We start from the raw sequence: 24,376 nt of genomic DNA, 5'->3' as shown, positions 1-24,376 counted from the left end.
GATGCGGGTCTCGATCCCAGGACTCTGAGATCATGACCTGAGCCGAAGGCAGCGGCTTAACCCACTGAGCCACCCAGGCGCCCCTACTATTAGTTTTAAGCACCAGCTGTGACACGCTGGACTTCGTAGAATTGTAATGCAGCATCTACAGACAGATGGAAATTTACCTCAGAATATCCTGGAAGTTACTCACTTACTTCTTAATAAGGGAATTAAATGATATGATTAAGTGGTGGATTTTAAGAGTATTTTTCTGTTTTAGTTACTTCTTTTAATATTGACTTTTTCTACAGCATGTGGTTTTGCAGGCTGAGAAAAAGGACTGGATTACAGTTAATCAAAAGTGTGTGTGTGTGCTTGCATGCATTTTGAATAAGTTGCAGTTTTGTTAATCTGAAAGCACACTTAAAAGGACTTTAACATAGGACTCATGGGTGGCTCAGTCGGTTAAGCATCTGGTTTTGGCTCAGTCTTGATGTCAGGGTGCTGGGATTGAGCCCTGCTCTGGGTTCCCTACTCAGTGGGGAGTCCGCTTCTCCCTCCCCCTCTGACCCTCCCCTCCCACTCATGTTCTCCTTTTCTCTCTTTCAAATAAATAAATAAATAAATAACATCTTTTTTTCTTTTTTAAGGACTTTAACATAACTAAGCATAATTAGTTTTCCTAGGAATGCCCTTTCTTTTGCTGTTAGAAACTTCAAAGTTTTAGAAAATGTTAAATCATATTTTTTTGAGTAAACAATGAGAAACAGCACTACCCAGTATTATTTGTTGGGTTTTTAGTGAATCACAAAATATGTACCAGTTTTTAAATTCTGGAAACAAAGAGTTCAGGTTTCTATGGCATTTAACAAATGTGATTATTCATAGCAAAATTTGCATTCCTGAAGCAGTTTAGAGGGAAAGAATTTCTGTCAAAGAGGAACCAGTTGGATTTTAGGAGGAATTAAACATAGAGCTGGTTAACTCTCTATAATGTTAAATACATATACTTTCAGTGTCTGTCTGGGGGGAAAAATATTTTGACCCAGTGGCTTGTGGTTTATTCTTCCACATAGAACTGTATTTAGGGATGGCAGTAATATTTACAAATATGTGAACAAATACAGAGCTGTCTGGTTTAGAGCCATATTGCCTGTTAGGACATTTTCAGAGAAACCTTCCTGCAGGAAAGGGCTGTGATGATTAGCCTCACCTTTCAGTCCTCTGCATATGGGTTGTGTGTCTCCCCTTTCATTGATGCTGGTGGCTTGGTGTCGTTGCCTAGTACTGCTCTGATACTGGGCTGAAAGCATCCTACTCAGTTCTAGTAGAGATATGTAGAACACCCAGGAGGGTGAACATATGAAGGGAACCACATATGGAAAATAACTATGTATTCCAAAGTTTAGGAGAATTAGAAAAAAAATTATCTGGTCAAGGTAATTATGAAATATTGGGAGTTACATGTCGTCATAGGTGCACATGAACACACGCGCACACACACACACACACACACAGTACCACTGTTCAGATTTTCCAGAAGGTGGACTTGCAGGAACAAGTAACATGCAACTCTTACACACTTAAAAAGTGTTCATATAAAGTGCTTCTTATTCTTGGGTGGCAAGTTTTTTGTTTTTTGGTCCCCCGCCCCCCCCATAATCGAGCTCGAAACAATTCAGGCTAATTCTATCAGTTTAAACCTAAATCAGACATTAAAAAAACAAAACAAAACACCTTTTTATCCCCGTTTGGCACAAAAGTGTTTAAGGTATGTCTTGGTGGCCACACCAGCATCTACTGTTAAAAGCTCCTCTAGTTGGCTTTCACTGGTCAAGGTAATTATGGTAATAATTACCTTGGTAATAATCCATGCTCTCCATTCCCTCCCCATAAAACCCCTTACTGCTTGAGCTATCCTCTGCCTTAGTTGATTTTCTTTTGAAACTTCGTTGTGCTTTTTCAGACATGTTTGTGCAGCTTTACTTGTTTTCCCAATTAATAAAAATTATTGAATGAACCCATTAAATACGAATGAAATAATGGTTTTTAGGAAAACTGCATTGAACATTTTGGGAAGACTTAAGTTGCTATTAAGTTAGGTGTGATCCGACCCTATAAAAGATTGGGGGGAAAGCATGAAGAATTCTGTAGTTGGATTGCTATGCTAGGGGCAGATTCCTTCTCTACTTTAGAGAAATAAAAAATGCAAGTATTTGATGACAGTGCATTGTAGATTGATAAAGAAAGACTAGAAATCCAACCAGAGGAACTTGCCTCAAAGAAACTTTTTGTTGCTGTTATTTTGTTTTTTTACTTTATCTCAAGCACTTTTACATGTATATTTTTAAGTTAAATGTTTAAATCCTATATTCCTTTAAATAAAATTCTGTACTTTTTTTTGTGGGGGGGATTAATTGACCAAGAAGGGTTTTGATCTAGTTTGGATTTGATTGGATAACAGACCTGTTTTGACCTAAGGGTCAGTGTTACTAAGAATATCAACTACTGGGATGCTTGAGTGGATCACTGGGTTGAGTGTCTGACTTGTGGTTTCAGCTCAGGTCATGATCTCAGGGTCATGAAATCAAGCCCCATGTTTGGCTCTGTACTCTGCAGGGAGTCTACTTGAGGTTCTCTCTCTGCCTATCCTCCTGCTTGTGTATTCTTGCCCCCCCCCCCCAATAAATAAATCTTAAGAAAGCAAAAAACACAAACTACTAAAAAGCCACATCACCTACTTCGTGATATGTCTTGTTTCACCTTATCACCGTGTATTGAAATGGTAGATTTATCTTTTAAGATGTGCTGAGAGATGTAACATACAAATAAAAGGCATAGGCATAGTAAATTGAAAGAGACTTGAAAGATTATTAGCAGTGTCTTCAGTTAAATGACCAAGGAGATGGCCCTAACAGTGGTGTAGCTGTTGAGTGACTAAGACAGTGAGTGGGTGAGTTGAATGTATTGTGTTCACATTCATCCCTTACTCATCCTGCACAAGATTGCCTCTAGATTGGGACCTTGAACTCTGCGCCGATTTTATGGTAGTATGAGTAACATGCAGAAAATTGTGCTCATCAAGTCGACAAGCTTGGTAGTATGGTTTGGTAGTTGGTAGTATGCTGTTTTTTATTGCATTTGGGACTATCTTACATGTGTCAGCTCCAAAGAATATGTTGTTTATCCCTGGTACAAATCCTGGAAAAGCCTTAAAATGATTGGCAGTTACTAGCCAGAGATGGTAAATTATGCCTGCTAGATGGGATGCATTGTGTTGGGATGAAATTAAAGTAACAGGGTTTTTTTTTTTTTTTTTTTTTTTTTAATTTTTGGTGATTTAAAAAATTTATTTATTTTTATTTTTTGGAAAGATTTTATTTGAGAGACAGAGAGCGAGCTCATGAGCACACGAGCAGGGGGAAGGGGAGAGGGAGAAGATTTCCTAGTATGCTGGGAGTCTGTCAGGACTCAATCCCCGGACCCTAGGATCATGACCTAAGCAGAAGGCAGTTGCTTAACTGACTGAGCCACTCAGGTGCCCTATTTTTATATTTTTTTAAAGTAACTGTAGGACCAACGTGGGGCTTGAATTTAGAACCCCAAGATCAAGAGTCTTTTACTCTTATTAACTGAAGCAGCCAGATGCCCCTCTAAATGATTTTGTCTAGAAAAACATGGGCTTTAAAAAAAACTGTAGTCTCAATTGAAGGTAAATACCTCTCTGTTGGTATTTGAAATAATCTTTTATATTGCTTCTGTGAATTTCATTCTCTCTTACATTAAACATGTACATTTATTATGCATCTTCCCATATTCTTCTCATTGAACCCCAAGAGATCTGTATTAATGAGTTTTATGCTTTGAACTTAAACTTTTTTTCTTGTCCTCATAAGAGACTGGGTAGAAAAAGGAAGAGGGTTTTTCATATTTCCTTTGAGAGCTTTTTTTTAATCTTATGAACCTATTTCTTTTGAGAATTTTTCAATTGCACAGCAGGCCTAATTTTTTTTGCAGATGACTAGTTTAAATACCTGAAAATAGATCCACTGTCCCTTGGTTGTTTACTTCCCAGCTCCTTCACTAATCCTAGATGTAAGTTCATTATTAAATCTGAAGCTGGTTAAAAAAATTTTTTTTTAAACTTAATTTGTTCCTATGATGATGGAACTGAAAATAAAAAGAAAACCAGAATGCTTGTCTTTTGTGAAAGTTTACATGAGTTTTTTTCTGTGTGTGATTTTAACCAGTGCCTGTTCACTTGAAAATTTATATATATAATAATTTCATTAACAACATACGTCCTTCCAGGGATGTCTGGGTGGCTCAGTTGGTTAAGTGTCTGACTTAAGCTCAGGTCAGGAGCCCAGGGTGCTGGGATGGAGCCCTGCATTGGGCTCCTTGCTCCGTAGGGAACCTGCTTCCCCTTCTGCCTGCTGCTCCCCCTACTTGTGCATGCTTTCTCTCTCTCTGACAAATAAATAAAATTTTTTTTAAAAAATGGACTTCCATAGAGTACCAGTTACCTTTTTTTTTTTTTTTTTAATGATTTTATTTTTAAGTGATCTCTGCATCTTATGTGGGACTTGAATTCATAACCCTGAGATCAGGAGTTGCATGCTGTGTGGGCTGAGCCAGCCAGGCACCCACCTTATTTTTTTTAACCATAAACCTTACAGTTTGTTTGTTTTTGGATTACCTAACAGGTCTGGACTGAGGATCTTTGATGATATGTCCATTTCAAGGTATTTATCTAGTCAAGATTAAAAAAATTTTTTTTTATTCACTTGAGAGTGTGCCCACATGGCGGGGGGAAGAGAGGGAGAAGTGGACTCCCCACTGAGCAAGGAGCCCAGGAGGGGGATGCAGGGCTTTATCCCAGGACCTGGGGTCATGACCTGAGCTGAAGGCAGACATTTAACCATCTGAGTCTCCCAGGGACCCCTCAAGTCAAGATGTTAATGATTAAAAACTGTGCTTGTACAAAGATATAGTTAGTTACTGCTTTATCATTTTCAGAAGAATAACATAGCACGAGTAACATCTTATAAAACATACACCAAAAAGTGCCAGTCTGACCAAAAAGAGCCATTTAACCACTGAGAATTTTTATAAGTATTCTGAAATGGGGTTATAGTGAAGTGTCTGTGTTTAGCGTATTGGGCAGTTCAGAAGATTAATTTGTTCAGATTTGCTTGGAGACTTGATGAGAACAAATTTGGCTTTAAATTTTTGTTTATAATTATAAAAATGATTTAAAGAAAATTTGAAAAATCAGAGTCTGCTTTATTTCTTTAATGAAACACCTGAATGTTTTAGCTAATGCTTCTGCTTTCTGTGCATTGTCTTTTAAAAATCACTGCTTAATGCCATGTATAAAACTTGCCAACTTGTTTTTGATTAATAGAGTAAGTTCACTGAGGGAATAATGTAAAATATCATTGGCAGCGTGACTGGAAGTGGCTTGAGCAAGTAAAACTTAGCTTCAAGTCAACAGCTAAATAAACAGAAAAGAAGCATGCCTCATTGTAGGGATTCTTATTTAATATCTCCTAAAGGCTGGACTTTAAGCAAACCAATTTATTATTTGTCATTTGGTAGAAGTTAGAGTCTGGTGAAGGGGGAGATGAGTGCAGAGCAGGCAAACAGAGGGCGGGGGTGCATTATAATTAGTGCCTGTGGGATAATTTTACACACAGACTGGATATGGCTCAGGCTCATGTTTTCAGGCATTGTTTCTGTGCAGGCATTGATCTTGGATTTTCTTTTTTAGCTTTTATTTGTAGCGGATTTCTTGAAGAAGGGCCACTGTTTGATTGGTTGTTAATCATCTAGAATTTGTGGGGCAACTAGATAGCTCATTTGGTTAAGTGGCTGCCTTCAGCTCAGGTCATGATCTCCAGGTCTTGGGGTCCTGTGATCCTGGGATCAAGCCCCGAATAGGGCTTCCTGCTCAGCGGGGAGTCTGCTTGTCTGCTTCTCCCTCTCTCTCTGCCTCTCCCCCAGCTTGTGCTCTCTCTCTGTCACACTCTCTCAAATAAATAAATAAAATCATTAAAAAATTATCTAGACTTTGTTATGATTAGGAAGTCTAAATAAAATATTGGGTCTGTTTGATTTGGTCAGAAATTTGAATGCTTGGTTTCATGGATTGCCTTTTAGTCATCATTGGTGATATGCAGATTGAGCTACAATGTTAAATATGAACAGTACCTTAGGAGTAAATTAGACAGTTTGGAAGCTCCATTAACTCTTTCGGAATACTAGGCTGCTGTTCAGTCTACCCAAACAGTAATTTACTAAGTTTAGCATACCCAGACAGTAATTTGCAAAGTAATATCTTGAAGATGCTAGAAAGAGTTAATGAAGCTTCTGAAGTACCTAGGGTTTGCTTGGAGAGCCTGCTTCAGCATTTACAGTGGTTGTACTTGAGAAAAAATGTCTTTAAATTGAATGCCTATTGCAGGAATTGTTGCTAAATTTATGCTCCCATCTTTCCATTTTTATCTAGTTCCTACCCTGTCCTCCGCCCTTTTTTGCAAGACTCCTTTTCCTTATTCTAAGGGTTCCCCAGGGTTCAGTCCTGTGGTTTCTCTCCTCACTGGGGTTAGCCAGGTGAGAACAAACACATGGTTTCTGGAGATCCATTTAGTTCTTGCTGTCTGGTTCACCTCCTGTATTCTCCTGTATCTGCGTCTTTCCGTCTCTGTCCCGAGGTTTAGTCTGAGTTTTCAGCCAGCTGGTGGCCACATGGTGTTGAACTCACCTTCCTCCCTGAAACCAGTTTCCCCTACTGCCTACATTATATTTTCAGTCGCACTTATCACCATTCTTTCAAGAGTCTCATCCTGGAGCTCTGGAAAACAACTCCTCCCGTCAACTGCAGCCCCTCTGTCAAGTGTCAGGATGGAACTCTCTTGGGGTTTTGTGTCTCTCCTTCCCAGAGGTGCTCACCATCTCCTATCTGGACCTCTACACCCCAGACTTTAACTGGGCTTGCTGCCTCCAGTTTCCTTCTTCACTCTACCCTGGACTGGCTACCAGAACGGATTTCTTTACATGTCACTTTAATCATATCATTTATCTCAAACACCTTGAGACACTGCTGGCGTTCCAGGCTACTCACCATTTGAAAGGCCCAGCTTTCCAGCTTCCTTTCCTACAGACTCTTCTACTAGCCCACCTTGCATGCTGTAAGACACTCACCTGTCCCCTACAGTTTTACAGGTACTCATTCTCCACTCCCAGCTGGACATGCCCTTTTCCTTGTCCACACTGATCTGTCTGGAACTGTTCACTGGAAGAAGTCAGGCTCAGGAAGGTGTATTCTGCAAGATTCCGTGTGTTTGAATTTCAGTAAAGAAAACTGGTTTGTTTGTGTGGTAGAAGGCAGAACACTGGGGAAGGGGCTGCTGAGTAAGAGAGCCTCCTGCTAGGGTTCTGGAATTGCTTGCGGGGGTGCGGGGGGGGGGATTGCATGGGGATAAACATGTAAAAATTCGTATAGCTGTACCCAGCAGGTATTAGCTCTTAGCTTAATGTAAATTAACCTCAGTGAAACAGACTAGAACAGTGCCCACCTTCTGTGGGCTGTGATGGGCTTAAATTAGTTAATGGGTTTAAAATGCCAGGCATAGAGACTGGCACATGGGAAAAATTACCCATGCTGCAGTTCCATGGTTGTTTTTCTCCTTCTGATGTGTGGAACAGCTATTCCCCAACAAGACTAATTTGCAAATAATTTGACCTTGAAGACCTTTTTTGGGTATTCTTTTCTTCACTTGAATCTTTTATTGCCATGTTTATTGCTTAGTTGATATTGTTGATTTAATGCGGATACCTGCTTGTATTTTTTAGCATACACTTCTGATGGTCAATAGAAAGAGTGGCAAGTGTGGTGTGTTATGGAATGCTTACAATAGTTTTAATGTTTCTTATCCCCCAAAACATTGTGCACATCAAAAGAAGAATTTTGGTTTTGTTTTAAAAGTATTTTATGCAAACTTAACTTTTATTTCCCTGAGTATTCTCATTACTAGGGAAGCATAAATGGGACTTAGGGGAAGGCATATTATATAGCTCAATGTAGGGAAGACTTTCTTAGAAGAGCTGTTAAAATGGGCTTAAATGATTTTTAAATAATAAATGTCTTGCAAGATGGTGGTTAGCAAACTTCAGTGTGTATGAATTGCCTGGGGATCGTGTACAAATGTAGGTTCTGACTCATTAGGTCTGAGGTGAAGCCTAAGGTCATGCATTTGCAACCAGCTTTCAGGTGCTGCTGCGGGTCTCTGGACCACACTTTGAGTAGCAGGGAGTGAGTGACATTATGGAGGGCAAAGCAAGAACAACTTAGAACTTAGCTCATGAAAACCGCCCCACCAGTTTGGGTGGATAGTGACCGGGTGAGCCATATTTGTGTAAATATTCCTGAAAGAACCCATTCAAGAAAGTACTAACTCTTTTAAAGTTTTAATGTCAAGTGCATTTTTTTTCATACTGGTGGCCCAAACTGGTTTATTTCATCAATTTGTTTTTGTTCCCTCTTGAAAATAATGTTGTATTAGTTGAAAGGGTCATGAATTCAATCAGAACTTTTAGGGAAAGAAATTTAAAAATAACTTGGAATCATTTGTGACTGCCTCTCCTTAAAAATAAAATTAAAAAACCAGACAAACTGAACTAAATACCACTGGCAAGACACAGTCCTTCCCCATTTTTCACCATATTCCCTGAACAAAACTTGACAAAATCACTACCACTCTGCGGTATGCCATTTAAAGAGCCAATTTCACTACTTTGTGTTTTCTCTCTTATGGCGGGGTAAATTTCCATTCCCCTTCTCTGAATTGGGACCTCTTTTATTCTGTTGTTCCCTCTTGCTTATCATATTCTTGACTTAGTAGAGGATGATTCTATACCCTGTCAGACTTCAACATCTGTCAGGCTATGATTTGAGAAAAATCCAAGTTACAAATTGATGATGAGCTCCAACCCTTTGATGTTGGGAAAGCAGTGCTGTGAGAGGACTTGTCCCCAGAGCAGCGCCTGCCAGGCCGCTGCTAGCCTGCCTGCTGTTACAGGGTAACAGGAAGAACGTGGCTCTGCCTGCTGGCTCTTGGGCACATTCCTTTCTGTTTGGGACTGAGGTACCAGACGCACACATTATTAAATTACTTAATGAAGATTTTCTAGCACATCTCTAATACTTTTGAGAGGCCTTCTCAGCACAAGAAGGGTGTGTGGGCAGAGGGCTTGAGAGCAAAGGGAGAGAGGGGAGATTTCACACTGGTGAACAGGGTCCTCCCGGATTCTCAGGGTGCATGTGAGTGCTCCAAGGCTGGCTGTTTCTTTTCATCCCTGAATTGGCAGAAGGGACTGATGCATGCTCAAGGGAAGGTTCTTTATAGGGCAGGACCCATTACCGGGGTTTTGGCTTCAACCTTGATATAGCGTTGCCATTTATAGTCTGACACAGGAGACTTTGTTCAAAAATTTTTTAAAGGGGGCACCTGGGTGGCTCCCTGGGTTTAAGCCTCTGCCTTCAAGTCAGGTCATGATCTCAGGGTCCTGGGATCGAGCCCCACATTGGGCTCTCAGCTCAGTGGGGAGCCTGCTTCCCCTCTCTCTCTGCCTACGTCTCTGCCTACTTGTGACCTCTGTCAAATGAATAAATAAAATCTTTTTTAAAAATGTGTATTTTTTTTTTAAGAAGACTTTATTTACTTACTTGACACAGAGAGCACAGCAGGGGGAGAGTAGAGGGAGAAGCAGGCTCCCCACCCAGCAGGGAGCCAGATGAGCATGAGGAGGGGGGCTTGATCCCAGGACTCCAGGATCATGACTTGAGTGGAAGGCAGATGTTTAACTGACTTAGCCACCAAGGCGCCCAGGAGACCTTGTTTAAACTATGATTAAGGGCCTCCACGTGGTGGGCTGTGGTTTACAGGCCCTGCTAACTTAGAGGGATGCAGCTCACACTGATAAAAGTGGGCTCCAGTGGTCTCTGTCAGAATCAGATGTAATTGAATTATGTAGATGGTTCCAGTAACAGGTGGTTCACCTCCCTTTCACCTTACTGGGGAGATCTCTGTCTTAGAGACCAAGAACATACAGAAAGACTGGGTGGCCATGAACTTGTCTCTTACATTAAACTCTGAGATTTTTCTGTAATAATAAGAATAGTGATCCTAAATACACAAGGTTATTGTTAGGATTCATTGAGATAATAATGTATAGAAGACTGGAACTTAAAGTTTTAATCTCACACACATATTTGTAAATAATGGTCTTCCAGGGTTTTGCTTTGTGTAATTAGTCCTCCCGATGTGATCAGTACTAAATTGGGAGAAAAAAGGCAACCCATTCCTGCTTACACAGTGCTGGTGGAGATATGGAGTATTTTGGGATGCTGTGCTGTCTTCAGACAGAATGAGGCTAACATGAGGGAAGACAGAGGAGGGTTAGTGAGATGGCATTGGGGACAGTGAAGAGAACGGTTGTGTGTATTGCAGACTTCCTTTCCTAAATACCATAGTGCTTAGTAGATTATGAAGAAATCAAGAACTATGTGATATTTAAGAAGTGAGAGTGACTTCCATGTGTTGTTGGCTTAGAATGTAAGCCAACTGAGAACAGAGCCCACCAGTGATGTGTGTGTGTATTTAGCACCATGTAAATTTGGGATTGGTTGGTTCAGTTGGAGAAGGTGGCCCTGAACCTAACAGTGATAATCCTGCCCTTGAACCTCACTGAGCCAGCCCCTGAGCTGCTAAGGAGCTCAAAGTACGTGATCTATTGTCCTCATTTTATAGTGGAAGAAACAGAAGGGTTAAATAATTTATCTAAGGTCATACAGCTTGCAACTGGCAGGCATTTGAGTAAAGATCTCTAAAGAAAGCCATGTTGCTTCCTAAGGCTAGGTTTTAAAATTTTATTCCTCAAATATGGATTAGCCCACAAAGACTTGAGGATAGTCTTCGGAAGGCTTATGTTTTCACTAAGGCACCATGAGACCAGGGACAGAAATGGTAGTACCGTTAATAATTTTGTACCTGGATTAGAACAACCCAGCTCCATTGTCTCGGCCCAGGCAGCTGGGCTGTCAGAATGAAAGCCTCAGGACTCCTAGAAAACAACAGAGTGCCCATTTGAGAGCAGATGGGTGTTATTTTCTTTTCTGTAAGGAAAGATGAGCTTTCATGCAAATGAATAGTAGGTCCATTTGGCCACTCAAGAGGACTTAAATCAGATTCCATAACTATCAACCTTGACTGTCTCTTTGTCATATGACAAAACACATAGACTGTGTTACTCCCTGCTGAGCCCAGAGCAAATTCTGTTGTATTAAATAATCACACTGCTTTTTTATTCTTAATTGGACTGAAACTCCTTCCTCCCCTCTGAAAAGTTATATTCACATTTCTACAGACCCAGTCAATCACCAAAAGGAGAACTCAAATGTCAGTGTTTTTGGGGAACCTGCCTACACTGTGGTGAGAATGCAAGCTGGTGCAACCACTCTGGAAAACAGCAGGGAAGTTCCTCAAAAACTTGAAAATAGAGCTATCCTATGACCCAGCAATAGCACTACTAGTTATTTACCCTAAAGATACAAATGTAGTGATCTGAAGGGGCATGTGCACCCGAATGTTTATAGCAGCAATGTCCACAATAGCCAAACTATGGAAAGAACCTAGATGTCCATCAACAGATGAGTGGATAAAGAAGATGTGGCATATATACACAATGGAATACTATGCAGCCATCAAAAGAAATGAAATCTTGCCATTTGTGACGAGGTGGATGGAACTAGAGGGTATTATGCTAAGCGAAATAAGTCAATCAGAGAAGGACAATTATCATATATGAACTCCCTGATATGAGGAAGTTGAGAGGCGACGTAGGGGGTTTTGGGGGGTAGGAAAAGAATAAATGAAACAAGATGGGATCAGGAGGGAGACAGACCATAAGAGACTCTTAATCTCACAAAACAAACTGAGGGTTGCCTGGGGGTGAGGGGTAGGGAGAGGGTGGTGGGGTTATGGACATTGGGAAGGGTATGTGCTCTGGTGAGTGCTGTGAAGTATAAACCTGGTGATGCACAGACCTGTACCCCTGGGGCTAATAATACACTATATGTTGATTTTAAAAAAAAAAAAAGAAAGGAAAGAAAAAATGTCACTGTTTTGTAGCTAGCAGACCAAGATGTGAAATAAATATACCTTGAAATGTAACTTTCATACTTCGTGTTTTTTATGCCTTGATACTTGAAGTATGGTTCATGGATTGGGTTGATGGCATCAGCATCACCAGAGAGCTTGTTAGAATCTAAGGCTTGATCCCAGGCATACTGAATCAGCCTGTCTTTTGACAAGATCCTGGGTGATTCCTATGCATGTTCAAGTATGAGAAGCACTGGTTTTTATGGTATTCAACCCCCTCCAAGTTAAGGGTTAAGCTTACTGAATGGAAGCTTTCTTCTTCTCTACAAAGTTCATTTCAAGGATAAAATTTTGTATTTTGAGCCCTAAAGAATAGAAATGTCAGGTTTGGCTGTTTAGCATCAAGGGGCATCTTTCCATTTCTAACATAGTCTGAATTATTTATTAAACCTCTTAATCTCAGTTTTTCTATACTGTCTTTGTATTCTGTTTGTAATGTAAAGCTAGTAGGGTGTTTCTTTATTTGGGGGGAGAAGAGTTAATCTTGGCCTCTTGAGAGTATACAAATCTCAACCAAATTACAGACATATCTCCTGTCCATCCCACTCAAGAGGGAAGCTGGTAACCATTCATCGTATCTCGCTGGCTTCTCCAGCAGCACATCTTTTCTCTGGGCTCCCACCTCTTGGTTTATTGTCTATGCATCCTCCCCTCTTAGCAGGTGACCTGGGCCTGACTCCTGTCACTTACTGCCTTTGTGACCAGGGCCTCAGTTTCCTCACCCCCACAATGAAGTTGTTGGATTCCTACACTCTGGAGAGCCTCACCAGCCCATTTTTGCCCTCTCCAGCCAGCTCTTCCATGACCTGTGGCCACGTCTGCCTGAGCTCCTGACACCTCTTCTTTCTTCTCTTACCTTCCTTCTCCAATCGTACTGCCCTGCCTTCTGCTAGGCTCTTCCTGCTCTCACACATCTCCTTAAACTCCAGAATAGCCTAGAAGTGATCAATATGTGGTTTTTCTGTACTGTCAAGGAGGAGGGAGATTCCATGTTCAAGGACTCAGAGTTAACTTGTGAATTTATTTGAATTCATATTAAGTCTCCACTTGATGATTGTACAGTTCTCTCGGAAGTGCTTCAAGCAGAAGCACCCCTTTATGAAATAATGCCTCTCCCCCACCCATTTTTAGGGAGGAGTCTCACTTAAGTTTTTTAAATTCAGAGAAAGTAGGAAATCTTGGATCATTTTAGTATTAGCTGTGGGTTGTTGTCAAGCCAGCTCTTGTCTAAGGGGACCTCATTAGGCAGTGCTCTATAATGGTGACAGGGCAGCTTAAAATGTCTAAGTAAATGTAAATGATCTCAGAGCCAGTAGTTGAGTTTCACTTGAAAGCCAATGAAACATCTAATTAAGGAGCAAAGAAGGATGTCAGAAGGATCCAAAGGCCTGCATTTTTGTTATATTGTGGTAGATTTTACTGGAAGACAGAAGATTCTTTATATAATAAATCTGAAAAAAAAAAGAAGCAAATAACAAAAAATTTCCCTTTTCTTTACTTGTGGTGTAAACAGAAACAGCTCATAGATGGGAATGTCCAGTAGTTTGTATTACTTATTATCAGGTTCAAATTTGAACTTGAAATATTTTTTAAGATACGGGAGGAGTAGGGAGAGAGAGAGAGAGAGGATCTTAAGTAGGCTCCATGCTCAGCACGGAGTTCCACAGGGCTAGATCCAAGGACCCTGAGATCATGACCTGAGCTGAAATCAAGAGTTGGACAGTTAATTGACTGAGCCACCCAGGTGCCTGAAACATTCTACAGTGGTAAAAGCTTTTCTTTACAACATGTATAATTAATTACCTTGCTAAGCTTTTTTAACATTACATAAGGAGAAAACAGTAACATCTTGGAATGATTGTAAACTGGCACTTAAGACCCTGGAAGTGAACTGTTTTCTAATTACTGTATTATATGTGTGACTCGATTCCGTACTCCTCCTCCTTGGATCTTAGGTTTTTAAATAGTCTTATTCAAAATGCTTCCTTCTATTCTTGAGGCATAGTTGATATCTTAGCAGTGTTCAGTTTTATATACATAATTGTGTGTAGGCTGTGAAATTATTGCTTATTAGATTGGTAATATCATAAGCTATGTACCTTTTAATTATGTTTAATAGTGTGAGACCCAGAAATGCCCCCTGTGTACTCCTTTAATACTTCATGGCAGGACAGTAGGGGCGTACCATCACTGTAATGTAGTAAAAGGAACTGGGAACTGGGAATTGGGGTTATTGAGCCTGGAAAACATGAGAAAGTTACTTGTAGATTCTTTCTGGTGATGAAAGGTTTGGTTTCCTGACTCTGTTGAGTCCTGCAGAAGGACGAACAAGGGTAAGGCAGAGTTTTAGTCCTTCAGGAGCTCACAAACCAGGCAGAGCTCAGTTGATGTTACAGTTCTAGCTGTTGGATTGGAGCTATTCAGAAAATATTCTGAGGCATGTAGAAATCCAGGCATTCTTCTGTCTTGCTTTTACTGCTGTTCAAAAAGCATATGTTCTTTGTTCTGGATCTGTGAAATATGGATTGATCTGTTGCTTTTCAAAATTTAAGATAACTCCCTGAAAGCTAGGGAGTAGGCCTGATTCACTAAGCAAATTGTGGACAGGAAGAACTTTATCTGTATCCTGAGTTTTGATGGTCTGTCCCCACCCATCACCCCCAGAGGACTAGGTACACAGGTTCTCAAATTAATTTGTTTGGTGTTGAGTCATCTGAGAGCTTTTGGAGGAGGAGGTGAGAATAGCATGAGATTTAAATAAGATGGGCATTGCACATTATGGTGTCTCCAACTTGGAAGAGTAAGATGTATATAGCATTGTTGGATGAAGACGTCAGTCTGTGAGTATTCAGCACGCCTAATCATTTATTTCATTTAATCTACTTGTAAAGGGTTAACTTATTTATTGACCTATAGCAACCAAGAATTTTGAATCGTCTTTGCTCTAGTTTTAAGTTATGTGCATCCCCCAGGAGATACATAACCAGCAGCTTGTGGGGAAGGGATGAGGAGGAAGAGATTGAGTAACACCGGTGTGCACAACCTTTTTGGTTTTGTTTTTTAGTGGTGTTAACCCTGGTTTTTTTTTGTTTTTTTTTTTTTAACTATAACCGTTTTTGTGCAGCTTTGTTTTTTGTTTTTAAAGTATGTGACCATTTGTGTGCCATTCTAGAACTGTGAAAATAAGCTATGGTGAATAAAATCATAATCGAGGGTGCCATTGTTGGAGGAGTGGAGTTGGCCGAATGCTGCTGAATCAACAGGAAAAGAACACAAGGAAACATTCAGGAGTGACAGAAGTGTCCTTTTCTTGATTGGGCTGGTGGGCCACGGGGTATGTAGTTGTCAAACTCAATCGTCTGTTAAGATCTGTGCATTTAATTTACTATAAATTGTACCTTCTCCCATAGGGCACACTTCATGAATTTGTGTGTTATCCTTGCACAGGGGCCGTGTTAATCTTCTCTGTATTGTTCCACTATTAGTATATGTACTGCTGAAGCAAGTAGAGTATAACCTCTCTTGTTACTTGAAATTTTAAAGTTTTTTTTCCCGCCCATATGAGATTTAAACAATACAGTGATTGGAAAGATGATGCAGCCACACTTTGAAATATCTGTAATGATTTCGACGTAACATAAAATAATGCATTGGAACTTCTTATCAAAAGTAGAATTTCACAAAAGTCATTGAAGGAAAAAGCCTTTGTTATCACATGTCTTCCTTCTGAGATATACGAGGGCAAGATTCAGTGTTTCTGTAGAAAAGTCCTGTTTCTCTTGGAGCTCTTGAAAAGGTAAAAAGTAACACATGCAAGATGAAAAGTATTTTAAATTTAGTATCATATCAGTGACCTTGTCAAGAATATGCAGAGACTTTTCTCACCATACCTCCTTATTCATGGCGTCACTGTGTACTATAACACATAGCCGGGGGGCTGGTAACCGAGCAGTACACAGCACTCACAAAATTCATACCCATGTGGAGTTTACAGTCCCAGCAGGAGAGATAGATAATGATTAGATAAGTATAATGTGAAGTAAATTATGGTGGTAAGTGCTTTGGAAAAAATTATGCAAGTGGGGCATCTGGGTGGCTCAGTTGGTTAAGTGTCTGTCTCTTGATCTCAGCTCATATCTTGATTGTGAGTTCAAGCCCCATGGTGGGCTCCACAGTGGGCATGGAGCCTACTAAAAAAAATGTTAAGCAAGGAAAGTGGGGTTTGGGGCAACCCTGGATTTGAGGATGGCCTTAATTGGGGTACATTTATGTAGAGACCTGAAATGGTGAGGTCTTCTTTCAAATCTTGAACCACATACATAGATTTCTTCTTCACAAATATATATTTTTAAAGATTTATTTACTTGAGAGTGAGAGGGAGAGAACGTCTTTTTTTTTTTTTAAGATTTTATTTATTTATTTGACAGACAGAGATCACAAGTAGGCAGAGAAGCAGGCAGAGAGAGGAGGAAGCAAGCTCCCTGATGAGTAGAGAGCTGGATGCAGGACTGAATCCCAGGACCCTGGGATCATGACCCGAGCCGAAGGCAGAGGCTTTAACCCACTGAGCCACCCAGGCGCCCCTTGAGTGTGTCTTTTTTTTTTTTTTTTTTTTTTTAAGATTTTTAAAATTTATTTGAGAGAGAGAGTGAGAGAGAGCATGAGCTGGGGAGAAGCAGAGAGAGAGCGAGAGTTAGACTCCCCACTAAGCAGGGAGCCTAACGCAGGGCTCAATACCAGGACCCTGGGATCATGACATGACCCTAAGGGGGACACTTAACCTACTGAGTCACCCAGGTGCCTGTGAGAGAGAGTCTTAAGCAGACTGCATGCTGAGTGCAGAGCCCAGCATGGGGCTCGATCCCATGATATTGAGATCATGACCTAAGCCCAAACCAAGAGTCAGATGCTTAACTGACTGTGCCATTCATGTGCCCTATCAGAAGTAAATATTAAGAAAAAACATAGTAAAAAAAAAAAAGAAAAAGAAAAAAACATAGTATACCAGCTCTTGAGGGCGATGTCATTCTCTCAGGATCCTGCACCCTCATGAAGTTTTTGAGCCCAAAGATGAGAGTAGCTGCTATTGAGTTGTTTGGCTTTGTTCTTAAGGAAACTGTAATTTCAGTTGCTTAATTTTATATTGAAGGCTTCAATGAAATGGGATATTTTTGCTATCAATTACTGAATAACAGCATATTCTGAAACTTAGAAAAGCTAAGCAACACAGTCTTTATTTCAGTTTCTGTGTGGTCAGGAATCTGGGTCCTAGCTCAGCTGAGCGCCTGGAGGAGAGGAGATGACAGAGGGCCTGAATATCACGAGTAGAACCTGAGGGTGTCTTAAGAGGCTGTCTCCTGTGTGATGTCGTTCAGTAGTGACTCTCTATCTCTGCGGGTTGGCCTTGAGAGTTACAGTTCTTCTTGGCGCCCCAAGGAAGGAGAAGAAACTATTTCCTGACTTTGTATCCAGTTATCCAATCAAATACAGCATACACCACGAGGAAAATAAGAGTTGGCAAAAATAAAACAGTAGTAAAAATTACAAAATGACTGGCCTTGAATGGTTTTACACTTTCTCTGTTCATGGGACCCATTGGGTGCTTTCTCTCGCAGCCTCCACTCTGCTTTCTGTCCTTTCCGGCACCTGGTTGGCCTGCTGGGTAAGGACAGCACTGGGATTCCTGTTCTGGGCCTTGGGCTACCTTGTGCACTAACCTACTAGTCACTCCCTCCATTACCAGCTGTCTCTGGAGCTTCAGTTTCTCAGAATTGCTGTTTGGCTGAAGCTCCTTGCCAATGATGGTTTCTTTGGTGGGGCTTTCCTTGTCCATGAGCGGCTGTCTGTCTGGACCATGTCTGGACCTAGTTCTGGTGCTCTGTGTCTGGAAGTAGGGAAGCACGAGGAAACAGTCTTAAGTCACTGCCATCCTTCAGCAGCAAGGTGCCACCGTTCCCTCTTCTGAAGTGTGCATTCCCTCTTGGATTTCTCAGAGCTCCCCCTTCCTCCTCAGTTGTTGGCAGAAGGACCTCCTTATTTCTCTGTTGGCAGAGCAGAAATGATGGACTTCTGGTGAATCTTGCCATTTCAGTTTGAGACTGCTAGTCCTCTTGGCCTCTGCTCATTTTATATCCATTAGTCATGCTCTGGACCTCCAGAGGTCTTGCAGAACCTGTGCCTTGTGTTTTAGGCAATACCTGCCACCTTAAAAATCAGAAAGGGATGAAAGGAAGTGGACTGTAGACATTATGTAGAAGAGGATTTTGCTGGCCAGTATATAAAATGGAATGTTAAATGAAAAATTGTCAGGTGCCACATGAAATGTTTAGTTAAATTAAGCTCACTCCCTTTCCCAAGCAATTTGATTTTCTTGAAGAAGACTGCGCAGAAGGCATCAGTGCAGCTCTTGGTATGTTACTGAAGCTGGAATGACATTTCAGCGTATCTGTCTACTTCCTCATCGTGCCTCTGCTCCCAGCAAATCTGAGCCATCGGAGCAAGTTCTGGACTTTGAGACTGCTGGACGACCTGTGCTGTGGAGATGGAAAGCTAACCTTTATCTGTTGCATTTTCTGGATTTGTGCTGTGTTTGGTTCATCTTTGATGTCACTGGTTCTGGATCTAAGTTGACATAATTCTTGCTGGGCTACCACTGGGGATAGTTAGTATCCGTCCTGCAGAGTGTTCTTAGGTCCCTCCCTCTGTTTCCTCAGACTGGGTGGGATTACTAAAGTGGGGTCCTATTTTTTTTAGACTGACTTTTACAGGAGTTGAAGGGTCTTGGGAGGCCATCTATTTACTCGAGGGACAGACTGAGTAGCAGAGAGGCTAAGGCACATTATGCCCAAGGTTGCCAGGCTGGTTAATGACACCAGGCAGAGTAGGATTTCTTGGCTGCCTGCACAGTATCCTCTCCTACACTTCTTTCCAGCTGTGTCGCCTTGAAAGCAGGCTGAAGGAAATCTCAGTTTCCATTTTGCACCCTTGACAGATGAACACTTCTCTAAAACTTGAGTTAGTTTAACTCTGGAAGGAGTGGGCCTTTGGATAATGGGCATTTTGGAGAGAAAGCTATTTGAGGAACGGTAACGGCCAGGATTCATTATGTAAGAAGGGACCCAAGAGTCTCAGCAAGGAGAGGATTTCCCTGTTCGTGGTATTTAAGTTGTGGTATGAATTCCTCCCATGGTGTTTGGTTTGCATCATTTGGCTTAGATATTGTTAGATGTTACTGATCTAATCCAATTCCTTGTTTTATGAAAATAGGTTTTTTGTTTCTCTAAGTGGACTTCTCTTTGTCAGTGTGCTGGAATAGTCATTCTTGGACCGAATTGATGACTTTTGAATCTCTCTGTTATGTTTTCAGGCATGCCTTAAGGGTCCTGAGATAATACTGTTGTTACTGGGAGGAGTTGGGTAAGGGCCGTAAACACTCCGAAGAGGTAGGAGACAGGCTGCTATAGGACAAAATTGCAGACTTCTGCTAAAACTTCTTGATTGCAAGTTATGGCAAAAGAGTATGACTTCTGTAGCTCTTCAGATTCTAGTCCTTAGGTCCTCACATTGCTGTTTCCAAGCGCCCCTCAAACATCTGCTTTGGGCTTTGTGCAGTCATGCTCTAGTGGCCAGCCCCAGAAGTCTGACACCTCTTCCTGTCTCAGCTCACGGCAGCACCGAACAGCTGGGCTCCCGACACACAGAACAATGGGGCTCCTGAAGACATTCCTGCTGTTGACCTACAGAAGCACTTTTCCTCTTCTGAACTTCCAAGGGTTCTCTGTTAACCTATTCTGACTTATTTAGGAGGCAGGAACGTTCATTATTTATGTTAGTGGTTAGTTAACCAAACTAGAATATGTTTTCTTTTTATACCTGAACGCTGAGAGAGTAACAAAAACCAAATATTTTATAACACAGATCCTTGAATTTGCTCTGATAATACTGTATTTTATTTTGCAGCAACTTCCGGTTTTAGGGACAATTAAATATTTCTCTTATTGGGGAGTTTCACATTTTAAGTAAATTGAAATGGAAATGAAAGTTTTCTAAAAATAATGCTGGTTGTGTTTATGTGAGTTTTTCTTTCTCTCTCTCTCCCTCTTTCTCTCTCTTTTTTTTCTGTTTGAAATTCCATGTCACTGGTGGGGAAAGCCTTGATTGTGTAGAAAATGTAAATTTCATGCCAGTCTCTTTTTGTTTAGAATTGACGAGAATTAGATTGAACGGTTTGTGAGAATCGATGGAAGTGTATGAGGTTTCGTTTACTGTTGCACACTCTAACAGTCATTGCTTGATGATCTACCTTTACTTGTCCTGTGGATACATCAAAGGCACTTCTGAGTCACTGTCGTCTTGTTGACTCTGAAGGACCGGCCCTTTATTCTACCAAGGAAGCTTCCATAGCTGCTCATTCTGAATTCTCTAGAGACAATTTGGTTGATCAGGGTGATCAGGCTGGTACCTTCTACCAGTGTGGCTTAGGAGATTAGGAGGATAAAAGGGAAATCATGATATTGCTTCCCAGGCCTTTTTTAAGTGTGTGGGGGAGTGCCGTAGGGTGATTTTGGGGGAGGGGCTTGGGAGTAAATCCTTTCCCCCCTTGACCTCAGTCTTATACACTCATTCAAATAGAAGGGTGAAGATGTATTCCAAAGGTTAATGTTGGCTGTGGTTGGGGGCGGGGGTGGGGGGGATATCTGGATTTTGGGATTCTGTGAGCATTTGGCGATTGTAGAGGGTTTAACACCCTTGTTTTAATTAGCTAACTCAGTGGAAGGTGACAGGTTGGTAGGGAATTTAGTTTCACTTGTGACATCACTTGGCTTATTCAGATCAGGTGAATCAGGGATGGTAATGAAAGAGCTCTGTTCTCCAGATTCACCTGACCTTGCTGAGAAGTGTAGTTCAGGGAATTACAGCCAGAGCCTGTCCTAGGAACACACTGTGATCAGCTGGAGAGGAAAGGTTGGGGAGGAGGAGAGGGTTCAGCCTACCTTAATCCTCCTTTCTCAGCTTCTTTAGGGTTAAATTATTTAAATGTGGGATTCTGTTTCCCAAACCCCTAAACTTCTGTTCCTTGAATTTAATCTGTGAGATTATAGGCATTCTGTGTATACCACAGGAGATGTGGGGATATGGAGCATAAATGTAGCATTCTGTAGTCTGCATTATGTAATTTGAAGGTAGTTTAGAAAGCACTGTTATATCATGAAACAGTTTGTACATTGATTCTCTTGTCTAATGGACAACCCTATGGTCTGTGCAGAGGCGGAGACCAATTTCCATTACCAAACTGCTAGCGGTTTTCAAAGGCAGGCAAAGGATACTGTGCATGCCTAAGACAACACTCTAAATTGGGTGAGCTTCATAATTAATGTCTCCTTAAGTGAAGACTTTTGTTAATTTGTCTTTCTCGACCATTTGGTAGAAATTGCAGAGGAACAGGGGAACAACAGCACATCTCAGTGGGCAGTTGGTAAGAGCAGACGTGGAAGTGCCAGCTCCTTTGTTTAAAGGTGTCTGTTTCCTTCGAGCATTTGAAGGAGATTGGGTTTTCATCTACTGAGCTGTGCTGTGGGTGTTGACTGACAGCCTTTGGGAACATCCTAGTAATTATTATGGGTGGTACCAGGTTCTCCCTCAGTTCTTGTGTTGTCTTTTAACAAAAATGACTTTTTATTTTATGAGGGTACCAAACCCTGGAGAGAAGATGAAACTTGGATAAATCTTTATTTATTTATTTATCCATTTATTTATTTATTATTTCTGTATTTGAAGGGGAAGATAAAAACTATTCATGTAAATAACTGGCTTATCTGGGTTTTTGTGTCTTGCCTCTTTGGATCATTGACCATCGGACTATGGTTGGTGCCTGGGGAACTTCTCCCACTGGTCTTCTCTCTTCTTTTCTTCTGTGTTTTGCACCTTTCCCAGGCAGAGGAGGTCAGGTAGGTACACGTGCCTTTCAGAAGGAGGTGGTGGGAAAATATGGTATAATGAGCCCTTCTGACTTTGGATTCAGCAGTTTAGCGTTGGTGCAGTAGGTGGAGTTATTCTTGGAGCCCCAGTTTGAAGATTGCTGTGCAGAAACCCATCTGTGCCACTGGTTGCCAACATTTCTGGTACAAATATTGTCATTTGCTCTTGAGGCAATCTGCTATTTCAGTCCTAGATGCAGTTTTATAATATGCTGGGCAAAATAGTGGAGAAAAAAATATCTTAAGTGGTGGTATAATCTTCAGTTTAAAAACACTTTAGCAATGTTTCCAGTAGAGGATTGTTCAGCGTGTCTCCTTTCCTCCTTCCCTTGGCTGTAAACATAATCCAAATTTCATTTTTTTCCTCACTTGCCTGAGCCATGGTTTCCTTGTGCTGCACCTACCCAGAGAAAAGATGGAGGGAGAGATGAAAGGCTTAAGTAATAGTACTTTAAAATTGCACTCTGTGAAGGTTTAACATGCCCTGTTCCTTCTGTTGATAAGAACATAACTTGCTCAGAAGTTACTTGCTTAAAAACTGTCCAGCATGGTACTACACAGCCCTTTCCCATTACACACCCTTCCTTGCTTCAGGGGGAGAGGAGCATATTGGCCTTGTGGGCCACGAGTACAGGACCCTTCTGTTGCCTGTGCAGAGTGGGAGCTCCCTGAAGGTTATGGGACATTGCCAGAAGCCCTGGCGTAGCTATTCTACCATTTGACTGCGCTTTGTCAATAAACCTTCTCTAGAGCGGGAAAACATGTCCTCCAGAAAGTAGTACTTTTTTTCTGTTCTGTGGCTTTCTCAAAGTTTTTCCCCCAGCCCGATGTGTAGTAAGAAATCCACTTCATATTATGACTCAGTGTACATGTGCACACATATGATACAAGAGTTTTACAAAATAGTACTGTACTTGCCCTTTTGAGTGAGATATGCTCTGTTTTACTAATTTTAAAAAATTCTGGCCTCAGTCCTCAAAATTGATTTTACTGCTTTATGGATTGTGATCCAGAGTTTTTGGCCTGAGGGCTTTCCCACATTTATTCTTTTAAGTCCTTCCTGTCATGGCAGCAGTGGTGGAGTTAGGGGAGAAGAGGTGGGTGCATCTGTATGTGGAAGTCTGGCCTACAGGCATGAAGCAAGGAGCAGGGAGTTCATGACTCACTAAGAAAGTAGTGCCTCTTTGAATTGGTCTCAAACATGGAACTAGTTAAAATGATGCACTAACTGAAAGACCCCAGAAGCTGTTTGATGTGATTTGAGCCCTGATGTGCCAGGATAGTTTTATACTTATCTGGATATCCTTATTATTTAGATTTTGGATTCAGTCCTTGAAAACTGGCATTTGGTTTGGATCCACTTGGCTGGATGGGGTTTCGTGCTCCTCTTCTGTATTAACCTAAATCAGGCTTATTTGACTGATGCTCAGTTGTCTGCAGGACCTTTGATCCCATGAAAAGTATGTTCCACTCTTCATTTCCTCAGAGCACATGTGAGGTCCACCTTCACCCTGGAGTCACCCAGGTTGTTGTCAATGTAAAGGAATTTTAGCTGTTATCAGTGTTTAATAAGGAATCATTACCCTTTCTCTGCGAAGCAGGAGCTATTAAAACCAGGGTCGTCAGGCTGCAGTCCTGTTCCTCCCACCGAGTCCCTGACTGGCCTGCTGGTATCTGGAGCAATGATCTTGTAAGGACTCCATTGTGAAGTTGGCTGTGTGTGTGTCCAAGGGAAATATTAAAGGGGAAAGCGGGGGAGGAAAATTCCAGGAAGTTGAAAGGTGAGGTTGACACGTCCTCATTCACTAACGATGCTTCTGTTTTTCTTTCTGGAAAACAATGATGATTTAAAAATTGATCTCAGAATTAACTGGCTTTTATCCATAACCGTATAATTATACTTTTAAACATCTTTTCTTAATCATTTATTAAATAACATCATACTCATAAATAACCTTTTATTATTTGGTGTAAGTGACCCAAAGTACCACTAACACCACATTTCTCAAACTCGCCTATCATACGAGATATTTAATAAGAATATATGGGATTTCATCCTCTTGCTATTGAATCAGAATTTTTATGAAATAACACAGTTGAGTTATTTTCTTAGAATATCAGAACTGAAAGGAAGGTTGGTCATTAAGCTAGTCCATTTGTTTTCAAACCTGGTGAATATTTTAATACAGGTTC

General features: G+C 41.0%; 1 protein-coding gene and 1 non-coding gene across 2 annotated transcripts in view; one reads left to right on the top strand and one right to left on the bottom strand.

The window, feature by feature from the left end:
• FOXO1 (forkhead box O1) overlaps positions 1 to 24,376 on the top strand; it is a 96,734-nt gene that overhangs the window by 47,466 nt on the left and 24,892 nt on the right. The gene's annotated exons all lie outside the window — the stretch shown is intronic.
• Positions 15,609 to 15,715, bottom strand: LOC132003028 (U6 spliceosomal RNA). The gene has a single exon (XR_009400107.1). It is a non-coding gene; the product is annotated as a U6 spliceosomal RNA (small nuclear RNA).

Source organism: Mustela nigripes, chromosome 15, assembly GCF_022355385.1.
Source record: "Mustela nigripes isolate SB6536 chromosome 15, MUSNIG.SB6536, whole genome shotgun sequence".
Taxonomy (NCBI): domain Eukaryota; kingdom Metazoa; phylum Chordata; class Mammalia; order Carnivora; family Mustelidae; genus Mustela; species Mustela nigripes.
This window is presented reverse-complemented; position numbering and strand designations above follow the sequence as displayed.